The sequence below is a fragment of the Gossypium hirsutum genome, chromosome A07 (assembly GCF_007990345.1).
Source record: "Gossypium hirsutum isolate 1008001.06 chromosome A07, Gossypium_hirsutum_v2.1, whole genome shotgun sequence".
Lineage (NCBI taxonomy): Eukaryota > Viridiplantae > Streptophyta > Magnoliopsida > Malvales > Malvaceae > Gossypium > Gossypium hirsutum.
In genome coordinates this window covers 32,861,547-32,872,274 of record NC_053430.1, presented here as the reverse complement: position 1 = coordinate 32,872,274, position 10,728 = coordinate 32,861,547, and the positions used below count along the sequence as shown (strand labels likewise).

Below are 10,728 nucleotides of genomic sequence, written 5' to 3'. Positions count from 1 at the left end.
GCTATTGCTACAAATAATTTTGAACTAAAACCTAACACTATTCAAATGATACAGTAATTTGTTCAGTTTGATGGTTTGCAGGATGAGGATCCGAACACTCACTTGGCAAATTTCCTGGAATTTTGCGATACATTTAAAATTAATGGCATTTCTGACGATGCCATTCATCTTCAGTTATTCCCTTTTTCATTAAGGAACAAAGCTAAACAGTGGTTGAACTCGTTACCACGAGGGTCAATTACTAGTTTGGAACAAATGACCGAAAAATTTCTATTAAAATCTTTTCCGCCGACTAAAACTGCCAAATTATGTAATGATATCCCTTCGTTTGTGCAGATGGACTTAGAAACTCTTTACGATGCATGGGAGAGGTACAAGGACTTACTGAGAAGGTGCCCTCACCATGGGTTACCGCTTTGGCTACAGGTTCAAACATTCCATAATGGCCCGAATCCTTCGACTCGACAAATGGTTGACGCAGCTGCTGGCGGAACCATCAATAATAAAACACCTGAAAATGCTTATGAGTTTATTGAAGAGATGTCACTGAATAACTATCAGTGGAAAGTCATGAGGACTAAGCCAACAAAAACAGCAGGCATTTATAATGTCGATTCGGTCACTATGCTGTCAAACCAGGTAGAACTTCTAAATAAAAGGATTGATGGTTTACTTGGTTCTACTCAGGTACATCCAGTAATGAGGTGTGAGACGAATGGAAGAGGAGCATGCACAGAGTATCAACCCTTCAACCCTAGCATCGAGGAGGAACAAGTTCAATATATGGGTAACAATAACTCTAGATCCCAAAATAACCCATATAGTAACATTTATAATGCAGGTTGGAGGAACCATCCCAATTTCTCGTTAGGCGGTCAAGGAAATCAAAGACCACAACATCCTCCGGGTTTTCAACAACCACCCCATCAATAGGAAAAGAAATCAAACCTTGAAGAGATGCTGTCTAAATTTATCTCGGTGTCAGAAACCCATTTCCAGAACACCAAGACAGCACTTAAAAATCAACAAGAGTCGATCCAAGGGCTCGAAACTCAAATCGGCCAGCTTTCCAAACTAATCTTCGAACGACCACAAGGTAGCTTGCCAAGTAATACTAATCCCAACCCAAGGGAACAACTCAACGCGATTAATGTTCAAGATGAAGAAGGATTCGTTAAGCCTGAGCTAGAACCGAGGCAAAAAAGTGTGCTAAGCAGAGGTCAAGGTGAGGTAGGTCATAATAAAAACAAATTAGTGAATGTCGAATATAAACCTCATGTGCCATACCCCAACGTGACAAGGAAAGACCGCTCAGATGAACAATTTGGTAAATTCCTTAAAATCTTAAAAAAATTACATATTAACTTACCGTTTATTGAAGCTTTATCGTAGATGCCAAACACAATGAAAATTTTAAAGGAGTTTTTAGCAAATAAGCGAAAGTTGAACGATGCGTTGCATGTAAAGCTAAACGCAGTTTGCTCAACTGTTCTACAGAATAAACTACCCGACAAACTAAAAAATCTAGGGAGTTTTACGATTCCTTGCTTAATTGGTAGTTTAGATGTTAATAATGCATTAGCTGATTTAGGGGCTAGTATTAACGTCATGCCCTACAAAATGTTCAAGCAATTAGGTCTTGGGAAACCCAAACAGACTAGGATGAACATTCAATTAGCAGATAAAACTATAAGATTCCCTATGGGTATTATTGAAAATGTGCTAGTTAAAGTCGGTAAATTTATATTTCCCGCTGACTTCATTGGTCTAGACATAGAGGAGGATAGCAACACTCCTATGATTTTGGGACGGCCCTTTTTAGCAACTGCTAAAACGATTATTGATGTTGGCACAGGTGAGCTCACACTCCGTGTGGGAGACGAAACAATCACCCTTCAAGCTCACACTTTTGGCACCACATCAGAAATTGAAGGTGATCGTCTAAACCATTCTACTAAAACTGACAATATGGTACAACCTACTTTGTAGGAAATGAGTCTGAAGGAAGCACATGAGTCATTCTCAAGCAATAGCAGAAGACCTATTCATGAAGATTGAAGGCTACAAATCGAGGAGCTAGATGAATAGCAGACGCATAAATAGAGAACCCATGATAAACCAAAACTACGCCAGAACGAGCTCAACACCTTCCCACATCAACCTAAGGTTGGAGATAAAGTCTTATTAGATGCCGCAGATCTCACATTGTCATTACCACACCAAATGAAGAAATCCCTCTTACGGTACTTAGCATTTTCCCATTCGGTACAGTCGAGGTAAGTCATCCCAAGTTTGGCACTTTTAAGGTAAACAACACTCGTCTAAAACCTAATTTTGATGAGAATGATAGCAGGAATGAGGAATATAAACTCCTCGAACCACCATGACCATTCAATGGAGAGGTAAGTCGAGCTTAGACTATAAATAAGCGCTTCTCGGGAGGCAACCCGAGCACTAACAGTATTAATTTCTTTAAATTTTAGTACTTAACACCTAACTTACTAGCAGAGATCTTGAATACAGGTTTTTCCACATAGGCACGGCCAAACACACGGGCGTGTTTAGGTTCGTGTGAAAACAGGGCAAAGATTTCCCCAACATGGGCTACAATAAATCGCCACGGCCGTGTGACATGGCCGTGGGCGAACCTGCCAAAACTACACGGGCGTGCAACACGCCCGTATCTAGAACCCGCGGTCGAACCTGTTAAACAAACACGGGCGTGGGCCTACATACACGAGCGTAGGAGAAGTGAACGAAGCCAGGCACGGTCGTGTGACACGAGCGTGTGCCCCCACATGCCCAAGGAACACGGGAGTGGGCTAAAAGTCAGACGCACCCAAATTCAAAATTTGCGAGTCACACGGGCAAAAAAATTGGGGAACACAGACGTGTTCCCTGGCCATGTGCCCCAAAATCTATAAATAGGCTGCACTATTCATTGTCTTCTTCACCCCAAAAATCCCTAACTCTAGCAGCTGCAAGTCCACACGCCTTCCCCACCATGCCCGTGAGCTGCTTCCAAATGCATTTTTGACACCCAACCTCTCTCCTTTAGCATTTGTTTACTCCCTTCTCTTTTATTTCACTAATTTGTAATGCTATTTATCATAGTAATCTATATTTTTCATATTATTTTCATCTTTCTATCACTCAAATGTCATTTATAGAACAAGTCATCATCTTTTTCTTGTTCAAATTCTTATTCATTACATGATTTCTCTATTCCACTTGATTAGTTAGAAGTGCATATTCATGGTTAGGTAGTTGAAATATTCATGCCTCTTGTGACATTTATGTTCATTCGTATAGTATGATGCATTCCATTCTTTGCCATTTTTACTTATATCACCATGCTAATGCCACAAAAGTAGGCCATTGAACTTATTATTTTAGTTAAACTTAGTAAATGTGGCTGAACATATTTATGGATTTTCCTCTTCGAATTTAGTTACACTTTCCCCTGTCTACTCATCAACACAAATTGATGTTTCCAATTGCAGGCATACAATGTCGTCTTCACATGGTAAAAAGGCCGTTGTCCCTACTTCAAAGAAAAGGAAGGGAACGTTATCTTCTTCGGGTCCTACCGTGAAAGTTCGTCACCCTTTCCTGAGGTTCCCCATCGGGACCCAATAAGAACTTTTCCAAACACTCTGGGCCTGACCTTTAATTACGGGCCGCTGCATCGACTAGGCTGCAGTAGAACAAGTTTAGTTGACTGATGCGATTTGGGCCCTCCTAACCACTGACCTTTGGGAGCTTTTGTTTGGGATCATTGAGCCAACGTATCTCGAGCTCACGATAGAATTATGCTCTACATTTCATCTTCAGACCATGATGACGAACTACGATGATCCTGGCACAGTGCAATTTCGCCTAGGCGGATTAGTCCGCCAGCTCAGCGTCCCAGAATTTGATACTGTACTAGGTTTATATACGGAGAAATTCAAGGAGGAGAATGACTTACATGCTCTCAACCGCCACATCCATCGTTCTCCTTCACGGTGCTAGGACTCACTAGTACCAGGCGCGGCCACCTACAATTCTAGCCGCTCCAAGGCATTGGCTCTCCCTCCATCTCTGAGGTACCTACACGCCATTTTGTCTCACACGATAACAGGAAGGCGAGAGAGCACTGACTTTGTCAATACTCACGATGCCTACTTTCTATGGTGTATGTCGCACGGGCACCTCATCGACCTTGACCATTTCATTGCCCTCGCCATTCAACACCAGACGGAGTAGCATAGGAAGGGGGTCATCTCCATTGGCCCCTATGTGACACGATTGGTTCGACACTTCGGGCTCCTCAGCACCGCGGCCCAACAATCATCCTTGACCCTCATTGGCCAGATGTCTCCACAAGGCATCTTGAGCATGCTTAGCATGAGGATGATCGGAAAGCACTGGGGAACCTAACCTCCTCAATATCGTCTCGCCCAATCTACTGAGGAGTAAGCCCCTGAGGACATTACCGATGATGTCCCCCCACAGCACGAGGACCCTCCGTCTCAGCCACCACCACCCTCTCATCTAGTTCATGCGGCGGCTTCATATGCTGACATTTTTGAGTGCCTCACTCGATTCGAGCAGCAGTGTTTTCCATGATTTGACAACATTGATGCTACTCTATAGCAGATCTGTTAGCACCTCCACATCTCATCGCCACCCCCACCTCGCGAACCATTTAGCGATGAAAATGTTTAAAATTTTTTAATTATTACTTTATGTTTTTTATTTTATTTTATTTTAAGACTACTTTTTATTTTTCTTTCACCTTATTTTTATTAGGAAGTATAATTATTATTTTAGAATTTTTAATTTCGGCTAATTCATATTGAGTACTTACCCTTATATATTTCCTGAAAGAGTGCCTGATTCTATCACAGTTATAAAGAGCTCCAAAGCTCACTATTACTCTGGGACTTGACACTCCACTGGAAAAGGTTCTCCACGACTGCCATGTCCTGCTCGACTACGACCATAACTAGCTTCAGATATAATATTCTTTTGGCACAGGACTTATGGACTAATGAACCTCTACCATCGTTGGAGTATCCTCCTCCACCCTCACGCTGATTATTCTCCAAAACTCCAGTTCAAGGAAATTCATTCATCACTCAGAAAGTTTCACTTCTCTCCCTATCTTATCTTTATTTCTATTTATCTATCTTTGTACATTGAGGACAATGTACATTTTAAGTGTGGGGGGTATTCATTTCATTATCAGAAAAATCCCTGAATGACTGCCTTGTTCTCTTGAAAAACTCTCTTATCATATTTAGGATAAATTTTGATTGATTTATGATTTTTGTTGATATATCTTGAATTAAAACATAGGCATTTATGCACTGATTGTTTAAACTTTAAGACATTAGAGAATCAAGCATGATAAGTTGATTTTTAAGGAATTTAAAATTTTAGGTTGTTTCCCCAAAGTTTAGGTATTACTTTGAGTTGGAATTCACAAGTTTTAAACATCAAAATGTCATAATTCTTGTGAGATTTTTGAGCCTGTTGAGCATCTATTAATTCTTTCATGCTCCCTTCTATTATTGCTTTGAGTGCGTCAGTATTGAACTGTTATTCTAGAACTTGCTTGATTATGCATGTCAAGACCACACCATTTGATTAGATATGTCAAAACGATTAAGGCACTTAGGATTAACCCACTCATGCCATGAAAAGCCTACCTCCAAAATTAACCCCTAGTGAACCCCTTTGAGCCTAACAACCCATTTTTTTGTATTACCTGTAATATTAACCTTTAACCCATTATTTTTGAAACCCCGTAAATTAAATTTGATCCCTATTTTTGTCGAGACTTGAATTGAACTAGTTGCTTAGCTATGTCTTGTTCTTAATAACTTGTTCTTAAAAAAAACACACACACACACACACAAAAATGTATGTATACATATTGGTAGTAGTGATCTTTTGAGCAAAGAAGTTAAATTCCATTTTCTGAGAAGAAGCTCTGTTGTATGCGATTAATGACTAGTCATTTTTCTAGTTAGGTAATTTTTTAATTCAATCTCGATTCTAACTTTTTCTTTCATCTTGTGACCACAACCCCTAACCGAGCCTCGTTACAACCCTTTAAAGACCTTTTGATTGATGTATCATCTCAATTTATAGTGGTTGAGATGTGATTTTCATGCAAGCCTATGGTAATAACTTTTCATATTGACTGATGAGTGCTACATTTATTGTCCTTAAACACTTTGAGTGATTTGAGTGAATATTTAGTGAGGATGTTAAACTCCGTGAGATTTCGAATCGAGGTAACCACTTAGATAAGAGGAGACACCTATGTTTTCAGGATAAAATGCTCAACTTGGAATGTTTGAAGCTCTAATGTTCTCTTAGTTGAATTCTTAATGTATGATTACCTATGAATTATTTTGAGATATTATCGACATAAATTATAAGTTGAGAAGAATTTATTTTGATTATGAGTTGAGGATTTTGCTTGAGGACAAGCAAATGCTTAAGTGTGGGGGTATTTGATAAACCGTAATTTATACATATTTTTCCCCATGCTTAACGCATTTTATGGATTTTTTTACTTAGAATTGGTGAATTTGATGCTCCCAATGCTTTAATTTCATGTTTTATACTTAGGTGAGCATAGGAGAGCGAAAGGAACTAGAAACGAGCCAAAAATGGAGAAAATGGGCCAAAGTACGAAATCAACACGGCCTGAACTTCCTCACACAGGTAGACCACAGGACCGTGTCAATTTGGCAGAATTGAAGCACGACTCACACGGGCGTGTCCCTGCCGAGCCCAACTTGAGTCCAATTTGGAAAAGGCTAATTTTGAGGGTTTTTTGGCATTCTAAAGCCTATAAATATGACCTAAAGGAAGAGGAGAAGGGGACACAGAGAGAAGGAAGCAGGGAACTGCTCAAGGGAAGCCGATTGATCCATCTCAGAAGCCGGAGTCACCATTAAGACTGAAGATCTCCCCTCAATTTCCCTTTAGGAGTTTTGGGTTTTCTTTATGTTTTGTATTCATTATTCTTCTGAGATGTTTTCCTTTTTAGTTATGAACTAAATCCCCAAAATACCTAAGGGGAATGAAACCTAAGACGAATCTTGTTATTATTTTCTGAATTGTATGACAAATATTTAACTTGTTCTTAATTATGTGTTCTTAATTCTTGTTTTGATATCCTAGAATACTGATTCAAGATGAGCTCTTATTCAGAGGAGGAATAGACCCTGTCTAAGAGTACATTTTTCATAATTAAGCAGAGTTGATTGCTCGCCTAGACATAGGGTGACAAGACTTTGCCAGATTAGGGTGAAGCCTAATAAGGGGATCCATAGATCGAGTTAATGCAACCCTAGGGTGTTAATTAGAGAAAAGTCTCAATTGTTCAATCTAGGGATTAGACGTTATTAGTCCTGAACAGGGATAATAACATAACTTAGGGATCTCTACGAGAAAAGTTAAATGAATAAATTGTCCGATTCGGAGCTAGAATAACAAGTAAAGTCTAGGTGGATTTTTCCTTAGGTATTGTCTTAATTCAATCGTTTTCCAAAAGTAATCCCCCAATTCTACTTTCTGTGAATTCTTAGTTTAGATAATTAGTTAGTTAAACAAAACCCCCTTATTCTTAGGCTAGATAATAAAAAGACAGTCATTACTAGTATTTTTAGTTCCTTTGGGTTCGACAATCCGGTCTTGCTAAAACTATACCACTGTTCGATAGGTACACTTGCCTACATCGTGATAATAGTTAGTTTCAAGAACGATTCTTTATAAATTTTTAAAACCTGTCACACGAAAATCGCGATCACTAGTATTGATTATTATTAAATGCATTTGATTCAAAATTCTCATGGTTGTGGTTGATTTGGTTATATGTGTTATGCTTGAATTGGTTTTGGTTGATATTGAATAGGTTGGTGCAAGTAAGGGTGGCAAAAAGGCTTGGTAGATAGCCTTGTTTTTGTCCACATGGGCAGACACATGGGCATATGTCTAGGCCGTGTGTGACACACGGTCTGCCCCACGGGCATGTAGTCCGGCCGTGTGCCCCCTGCACCTCAATTTTACAAGTCAATATGCATGGTAGTAAACACACAGGCAGAGACACGACTGTGTGTCTTAGCCGTGTAGAGGACTCGACCTAACACATGGGCGTATGCCCTTAATTGGTTGGTGACATTAGAAATAGAATGTCAAGGTTTTTGTACATGGGCTGAGACATGGGCATGTCATGGCCATGTAAGGGACACAGGCCATGGACATTGGCATGTGCCAGGCCGTGTGAAAACCCTTGTAGGTTCTAATTAAAAAATAAATCTACACGGGTTAGCGGCACGGGCGTGTCCAGATATGCCCAGGCCATGTGATCTACATGGGCCTTTAGCACGATCATGTTAAGATGACACACGGGTATGTCACTTTTCCACACGGGCGTGTGCCCTGCTTACCTTGAAAATTTTAAAAGTTTTTTAAAGTACTCAGTTAAGTCCTGATTCTTTTTCAAAGCGTGTTTTGGGCCTCGTGGGCTCATAATAGGGAATTTATGTTTGGTTTTCAAAAAGTTTTAATTTGGAAAAAAAATTATGGCACAAAAATGTTTGTAAGTATGTGTTTAAGTACGGTAACACTCGTATCCTGTTCTGGCGTTGAACTCAGGTAAAAGGTGTTACAGGGAAATTAAAGTGATAGGTTTTTTGGAATTGGCACAGTGGAGTAATAATGGTTGGTTAATTAGTTAATATAAAATTAGATGTGTTAATCAGATTGAGTTGAGAATTTAGAATTTAAGGCTTATATACTAGATTCTCAAAATTACAAAATTAATGGGGTTAATGTGTAATAACTAGGAAACAAGTTGAAGTGGTGAGCGCCCATTTTAGCAAATCGCCTTTTCGAAAAATTGGTTGGTGTTGACCATTCCCATTTACAAGATACATTTCCAAAAACACAAGAATTTTCTCAAGGTCTTCTTGCATTTTCAACTTCAATCTTTGATTTCTATTGATTCAAACCCTAAGGTAAGTTTGTTTTTCACTAAAATCTTCCATTAAAACAAGATTATTTTTTTCAATCAAGAAATTCAACATTTTCAAGTCTTTTTCTTTTGTGTTTCTTGTTAGAATTGGAAGAGCAAAGGAAGAGTTTTGAGTTTTGAATTCTTTGTTCAATATTTGATTTTCCAACAAGGTAAAGAGATTTCTAACCATAATCTATGATTTCTAGACCTTGAAAATTGATTTTTATTTTTCTTGCATTTCCTACCAATAATGTAGAGTGAGAATGTTTTGATTTGAGGGTCTATTGTTATTTTTTGAGCTAGGTTCATGTTATATTTAAATTTAGAATCATGCAAGGAGGATAGATTTCAAGTTGGACTAGAGTTTGGAGCTTTGGAGTAGTAGTTGTTGATAGTTTTTGAGTGTTTAGGAGTTCATAAACTTAGTTGTGAGATTAGATTTAGTTTCAGTTGTGTTAGATTGGAGTTCTCGTGAGTTTTTTAGGAAAGTGAAGAAGTATTTTGCTTTATTGAATTGCATCTCATTAATAGTTTTTGTAATGTTTTGGTTTCTAGTGGTATCGAAAAATGCAATTTCTATAACACCCCCATACCTAACTCGATCGGTGGGTCAAGGTACTAGGATTTCAAATTCGTTGCCGAAGCAACTATAGAAATTTCAGATCGATTTATCATATTATTTGATTATTGAAGACTATTTTACTCATTTTAGTAATAATTGAATTTATGCCAGAACTATTTATGAGTTAAAGGAGCTCATTAAAACATGATATTCAATCAAATATTACAAAGCTTTTGAAATTAACACAATTATTAAAGTTTTACAAATAAGCCCATTGGAGGACTTGCACTTTCTAAAGTAGTTTACCCACTTTATGTATATTTCATATTTATTTCTAACTTGTGCCATTAATTTAATTCTTCATAAACTAGCCAAGATTCCTATAATGCCCCAATTTTTGGGAATTCTGTGTATGTTGGCAAAAAATTAAAATTTCTGTGTTCTGTCTATTTGGTGTAGGTTTAATTCTGTTAGTGGGCCTCTAGAAGGCCCAAGATTAGGTTAAAATTCAGTAATTTTAGTTAATTTTAGTTTCATAAGAAAAAAAGGGGTTCTGGTTAACTGGGCTTTTAAGTATTAATTGGGCAAAATAAAACACAAAGAAGCAGGTGGCAAAGTGGAATGTGACGCAACTGGGAAGGCTATAAAAGTGGCGTGAGGATGCTAGGGAGAACCAAGGTTTAAGTCACAATGGGAGCATATTAAGGGAATTATTTTTATGTTTAGAAAGGGTAAGTAATGGAACTCAAGTAAAAGACTGACAGAAGGAGTTTAAGTTGCTCAGGTGATTGAGTAAGGATGGGATAAGGGAGAGGATTTAGGAGCTGATTAGGGAGAGCAGTGTTGGCCGAATGATGGACTCTTGGGGAACAAGAGTTGGCCGGCCAAGGGGTCTCTTTAGAGGGAAAATTTCGGCTAGGCTAAGTGCCAAGTATAAATTCGGCATTTGGGGTAAGTTGTGCCATTTTTCTGACCATCCTTCCTCCTTTCTTTTCTTTTTCTCTCCATCTACCTTCTCCTCTTCTTTTCTCCATAGCCTAATTCTTCTACCACTCTACTCTACATCACTTTCTCACTATTATTTTTAAGCCTTACAGTCGAATATCACAAAAGCCGAAATCCTGAAAGTTCATATTGTTTGTGC

The 10,728-nt window shown here is 38.5% G+C and overlaps 1 non-coding gene across 1 annotated transcript; it reads right to left on the bottom strand.

Annotated features, from left to right (window-relative positions):
* Nucleotides 1-303: 303 nt before the first annotated feature.
* On the bottom strand, nt 304-410 carry LOC121204447 (small nucleolar RNA R71). Its single transcript, XR_005899372.1, has one exon. It is a non-coding gene; the product is annotated as a small nucleolar RNA R71 (small nucleolar RNA).
* Between the last annotated feature and the right edge of the window lie 10,318 nt (nt 411-10,728).